We start from the raw sequence: 7,013 nt of genomic DNA, 5'->3' as shown, positions 1-7,013 counted from the left end.
AGGTCCGGTCGGAAGGGCCGGGAGCTGCGCGATGAGTAAGTGTTCAAGTGTGTGCTTGGAGTTCGAACTCGGCGGTTCTGTGGTCGTGAGCTAGTGAACTTGATCGGTGCTTGTTATCTTCAAGAAGGGCTCTCTCTTTGTTGGAGGGGGCGCGTCCCCTTTTATAGATAAAGGGGATGGCTTTACAAGTGAGAGGGTGAGGGTACATATGCTACCGAGCCTTGTTGCCCACGCCGGCGGGTACAAGATAATGGTAGGCGCCTACAACACTATTGATGTCACTGTAGAATGTCAGATGCATGCGGGAGGTCGCGCTGCCTTTTTCAGGGATGGTAGACGTCGGTACCTGCAAATACTGTTTGATGTCTAGAGGTATGTGAGGAGTCTCGCTATGTTCACCCGGTACGGTAAATCCTGGCGCCCATACCGCTATCGATGCCCAGTGGCACATGAAGGACCTTACCGTATGGGAGTTGTAGCGGCCCCTACAATACTGTAGAGAGAGATGTCGGCGCCTACAATACTGTTTGTGTTAGGGTGGCTGTAGAGTACTGTTCCGTGTAGGGTATGGTCCCTGGTACAGTGATTTTGACTTGTGAGCCTTGCCTTGCTTTTCTCCGCACGTCTTCTGGTTCCCATCGAGTGGGCGTCTCCGGTCGGATGTCTCTAGTCGGCTCCGAGTGTGCCGGTCGGAGAAGAGCGGTGAGCAGGGTTCCTGCGAACCTGGGTCGGAGATGCGGGGTCGGAGTCGGAAGTAGTGTTTTGGGCCAGGCCTTCTGATTGGAGGGGCTGTCCGGAGTCGGCTGGAATCGAAGCGAACGCTCCGGTCGGAGAGGTGGGCCGAAGTAGCCGAGGAGCGGGCGCTGTTCCTCTTCGGCCAGACCTTCCGGTTGGTGACTGGGCCGCCCTTCCGGCCTGTCGTTTTAAACTCTTGGACCGAGCCTTGGCGGAGAAGCCGGTCCCTGAGGGACCCGGGTTTTATGAATCCGACAAGCTCTCTCTCACAAATCACAACAACAAGAAAAATCTTGACGGGACATAAGTAATCAGCTAGCCAAACAAACTATCTGCTCCAAATCCTTGCTTGGCAAGGTTACATAGTATATTGAGCAAAGGTACCAAGTAACCCCTTATTTATGCTAGTTGTTTTTAGTACTACATTTTAATTGCTCATTTTTAAAAAAAATGAAGTTTTATTCTAGTCTCAGCATAAGTTAGGCGCTCAACCAATCCTTGTTACAATTTCAGCCTTTTGCTAATAAAAGTAACCTCTCAAAAGGCACAACACACACTCGGGAAAAAGTAGAAGCACTAAGCTATTATTAGACAACCGTCCATGTTTGGTGAAGATTTTCATACTGTTGTTTTCAAAATATGACATGCTCACTACAACCTCGGTTTGGCGTACTCCTCGAGCCAGTTTAGTTCCATCTCATTTTGTCAAATTTTTCAAGATTCCCCATCACATCGAATCTTTAGACATATGCATGAAGCATTAAATATAAATAAAAAATAAAACTAATTACACAGTTTAGACGAAATCCATGAGACGAATCTTTTAAGCCTAATTAGACTATGATTGAATACTAATTGCCAAATAACAATAAAAATACTACAGTAGCATTTCGCTAAAAAAAAATTGACAACCAAACAGGCCCTAGGAATAACAAAAAGCTTGTCTAGTGAGTGGCATTGAAAATGACCTGCACGTAAGAATATAGAACTTTTTGTCAGAAGTCAAAGTTATTTTTGGCTCAACCGGATATAGACCATGGGCCAGTTCCAAAATTTTTGGTAAAATGGGCATGGTAGCATTTTCGTTGTTATTTGGTAAATAGTATCTAATCATAGTTTAATTAGGCTTAAAAGATTCGTCTCGTGGATTTCGTCTAAACTGTGTAATTAGTTTTATTTTTTATTTATATTTAATACTTCATGTATGCGTCTAAAGATTCGATGTGACGGGGAATGTGAAAAATTTTGCAAAATTTTTGGGGAACTAAACTGGGCCCATGTTTGCTTGCTTGTGTTATAAGTCGTTCTATTTCAATAAACGAACAATGCTTTTTTTTTCTCACAACAAATCGGCAAATAGTATTTTCAGCCGTGACTTTTCAGCAAACCGAACAAAGCCATAGATCAAAAGATTGCATTTACACAAAACTTGTGGGCACAAGTTGAACAGCTTATTCACTTATTTTTTTTCAGCCAGGACTTAGCAACCATAATACAATGTCGTTCTCTCATAATAAACCAACACCGATCGAGCTTATTAAGCCAGAAACCGATCAGGCCGGAAATCTATTGGTTGAGGCCGAGGACCAAAAATATGAGCAGAGCTCGTTGGTGGGCGTACACCAGAAGAAATTGGAACCAATAAAAGCGTGCCACTGTTGAGGACGCGGATTCAGTGACAGCGTAAGTTTCGCATCGTCGCAGCCCTCCAAGTGCGATCGGAAGGTTGTCCTTCACCTCATCCCAGGGGACCATATGTCAGTCACTGCTGATGTGTGCAGCCGTAGGGTCGCCGGCTTCGTCAAGTTCTCTTTCGTTTCATTGCGGTGGCAGGCGCAGGAGCGGCTTGGCGGCCATGGCAGGGCGCGTCCAGCGCGGCCACATCGAGCGATGACGAGGTCGACGTAGAAGTACTGCGGCGGTGGCGGACGGTAACGCGACGAGCGGGCACGGCGGCGGCCGCAACTAGACGAGCGGGCGCGGCGGCGGCCGGCAACGAGACGAGCGGATACGGGATGAAGCTCCGCGAAGGTGCGAGGACGAAGCTCCGGCACGTCACGGCCGCGCCCTGGGCGGTGGGCACCGTGCCTGTTGCCGCGTCTTGCCGCAGTGCGGCCGAGCGTGGACCTTCCTGCAAGCCCTGCCGGGAACGGCGCGGCGGCGTGCGAGGCCAACGAAGGCAAGCCGGAGTCGCGACGCGTGCCAGCAGTACGACTGCGCCGCGCAGAGCGAGCTCACGTGTAACGGCGGTAGGGCGGCCATGTCCATGCCCTCGCGCACGCGCGGCAGGGAGGACGAGCTCCGACATTACTACGCGCCGTTCCTGCCTCTCCCGGCGATGCGGTCGCCCGCGGACCGGGCGGCCGGCCGAACGAGGTTCAGGAGGCGGACGCGCTGCCGTCGGAGCTGTGGAGGCACGGCGCGGAGGTGGACGCGCTGGTGCAGACCGAGTGCGGCGCGGGGCTGGGCTGACGCACGACGGCGCGAGCGGCAGCACCGGGCGCTGGCGCGCGCGGCGGCTGTGTCCGGCTTGGCGCTGGGGTGCGGGAGGCGGAGGCTCAGCTGGAGGCTGCACGGCGGAGCTGGATGTACGGCAGAGCGGGTCCGGCAGGATGCCACGGGGGCGCAGGCGTGGTGCGGCGTCGCGTAGGGCGACGAGGCCGCCGTCGCCGCGAGGCTCCGCGAAAGAGAACTTGACGAAGCCGGCGATTCTGCGGCTGCACACACTGACATATGGTCCCTGGGATGAGATGAAGGACAACCTTCCGATCGTACTTGGAGGGCCGGGATGATACGAAAGTTACGCTGTGACTCAATCCTCGACGCCCGATTCCGTGCACGCGACAGCACGGGCCACGGCTCGCGCCCGCAGGGCGCGACAAATAGCGTGACATGCGATGAGCGACGAGTCAAGTGGCACGCGCACGCGTACGCTTTCGATCGAATGGTCTATTTCCGGTGGAATTCACACGGCTTCGAAGGCAGCCAAGCCCATCCCCATCTCGCGTCGCGTGTGACTCGGTTCACGTACGAGGGCCGGTTACTTCATTCGGCTCAGCGTGTGATCTCATTCCAGCTTTTTCTGTAGACTACGGTACCGGTGCTGATGAGTCGTGCTTGCCGTCCTGGCTCGAGTGTCGTAAAGACTTACTCCCGGAGCTCTCTAGCACGTCGACTTGTGATTTGGCGTTGCATTACAGCATGTTCGGCGGGTGCTGATACGATCGTATACGATCGTGGATTATTATTGTTGGCTGGTTTGGTGGGAGAGAAAAATACTGTTCTAGCTGGAAATTTACGATCGTTTACGACCAAACGAACATGCTGTTAATAACCCGGTCATCTCCGCTGTTCCCCTCGTCTGTTTCTGGAGACGAGTGAGTGTCTATGGAGTTTGACCATTCTCGGTTTTATGCCACTAAACAATAAGTTTGACATCATTAAGCTTAGTCATAGACTAAGGACCTCTCTACAGAGCGCACTGCCGTCCGGCGAGTGGCCAAGGGAACAAAACGAGGAATTGGTGAGAGGGACAGGGCAGCACGCCTTCTCTTCTCTCGGATTTGGGCTATGCGCCAACACAACATTCCCTGCGCTTCGGGTTTTGACCAAATGAGAAATGGTAGGCCGCCGAAGGCGACACAGCTAGCTCCCAACGGTGCAAAGCCAACTGATTAATCGCTTTTCTTGTTCCCGGCGAGAGAAATGTTTGTTGCACAAGAAACTAGTAGCGCTAGCACCCACGCAAAATAAAAATCTCCGTCCAAATCCATCTTAGACGATGCGTTTCTTGGTGGCTTTCCACTGTGTGCCGCGCCTGTGACCTCTGTCACTCTCAAGCTAGCGACGAGCAATCATTTCCCTGTGCCTTAATAATACTTCTATTCTATGCAAAGTTGGTTTCGGTCGAGAGTAGGCTGCTCGATCGTAGCAGAAAACGCAGCTAATCAAACGGGGTATCACTGCTTGCCAGGAACGGCCGGTGGCTTATTTCCGCCAAGATCACACGGTACTTGTCAAGTTTGGTAGTAAGCTCTATTATGTGCCAAAAGTTGGTTCTCTTGACTCTTGGTGGCAACACAAGAAAGTACTCCTAGGTTACGTTGACAACACTCATCAACACAGGAACGAAGACCTGCAGGTCACGATTCGTGGAGCATGTTCACCTCTGTACAGTGTTAGTAGTGTCATGGAGTTGTGGTGCGTGTTCAATTTTCAACGGGGCCATGGAACCAGCCAGCATTCTAAAGAACCCGGCCAACAAATGCTGCAAGGGCTCGGTAGTCGGTAGTAGGAAGGACGAGAGATCACGAGAATTTAAAAGTGCTCCGTCCCTTTCAGAGTCTTCTTCTTTTGCTCTGGTCTATACCCACAAGAAATATTTGCCGTCTTAGACGGTCTTCAACGAAGTACCCAAACCGTGACCCATCCGTATTTTACGTCGTGCACGGTACTTTTACGGGGGAAAATCGCTCTCCAACAGAGTAGCCAAACGCATCAGGCATTTTGCGTCCGACGATACACGGTACCCAAACTTGTGTCATCTCTCCTTCCCTTTGCGTCTCCTCCACGCAGGCGGGGCCCACCACCATGACCGGAGCCGGGGCCGAGGTCCGCCCGCGCCCGCGCCGGGGCCGAGCGTGCCGAGGTCCGCCCGTGCCCGCGCCGGGGCCGAGCGCGCTGGGGCGGAGCTCGCCGGGGCCGCCGGGGCGGAGCTCGCCGCGCGCCGCCAGGCCCGAGGCCACCGGCTCCCCCTCCGTTGCCTTTGGGTTGGCTGTTGGAGAACGGAAGTTTTGGGTACGCTACCTTTGTACTATGCATAACCTAAACCACGGTACGTGTATTCGTTTTGGGGCTGCACCGTTGGAGATAGCCTTAGGCAGGAGATTAGACAATATCTTTCTTTACAATATAATATTATAAGCTACCACCTCTCCCACCGATCCTACAACTACAATTCTAGCTCTGTTCTTAATCAACTTATCTAAAATCTGATAAGTTTATAAAAAAGAGTATCAATATTTTTTTTAAAAAAGAGTATCAATATTGATAATACCAAATATATATGTAATAAAAATACATTTCATGACAAGTCTAATGACACTTATTGATATCATAAATATTATTATTTTTTATATAAACTTGATCAAACTAAAATGGTTTAACTCCGTACTATATTAGAGTTGTATTTTTTTTTGAGGATGCAGAGAGTAAAGTAAGCTATATATAAACGCACTAGCTTGGATGAACAACATGGTCAAAGTTAGGGGGTGTCTGGTTGCCCCTTCTAAATTTTAGTCATTGTCCCATCGGATGTTTGGACACATACATGGAGTATTAAATATAGACTAATTATGAAATTAATTACATAGTTTGTGACTAATTTATGAGACGAATCTTTTGCGCCTAATTAGTCCACGATTTGACAATGTTTTGCTACAGTAAACATGTGCTAATGATAGATTAATTAGACTTAAAAAATTCATCTCGTGGAGTACTGACGGATTATATAATTTATTTTTTTTATTAATATCTGAATAATCCATGCAACATCCTTTCGATATACCTCCTAAATTTTAGTAGCTAGATCCAAACACCCACTTAATATAGAGATATAAGCGTGTGCATATGTGGGCACCTTTTAGTATAGAGACAATGGTTGAGTATAACACTTGAAGTAGCAAGCTACCTCATTCCCTTTCAGTAATTAGCATGCTGGTCCAAATGCATTGACCCACCGTCATTCTATTTTTATTGCTAATATTCTTTGATATAATAGGATGAATAATGTTATCACACCAAAACATAGCCATATGTTCTTTCTTTCCGAAACACACATATAATGATATAAATGCGCAAAAGCTCACATACAAAATGGGCCAATTCATTCTAGATATGTTATAATCACCAAAAGTTGTTATGTTTGCAAAAGTTCCAATAAAGATGGTACCGAAGTATATATGCTCCCGCATCACAAACAATAATGGTCACTCCTTGCATTGTGTAAACATCAGAAACCGAAAAGATTCCAACGAAAACAACTCTAAAACATATTCTCAAAAAAGTATACCCCTATATATGTATGTAACACCATCGGTGTCACCCAGTGAATCACTTGCTAAAACATGTTATGAGCATCATATTTAAGTGATATTGCATGTGGTGTGATGGATAGGTAAAGCATTGTAACTTAAACGAGTCGTAAAAACGTAAAACGAAAAGTTAATTCACGATTTATAAATTTAGCAAGTAGAGATGTTAACTAATTTTATTGAACA

This window comes from Miscanthus floridulus, chromosome 11 (genome assembly GCF_019320115.1).
Source record: "Miscanthus floridulus cultivar M001 chromosome 11, ASM1932011v1, whole genome shotgun sequence".
Classification (NCBI taxonomy): Eukaryota; Viridiplantae; Streptophyta; class Magnoliopsida; order Poales; family Poaceae; genus Miscanthus; species Miscanthus floridulus.
This window is presented reverse-complemented; position numbering follows the sequence as displayed.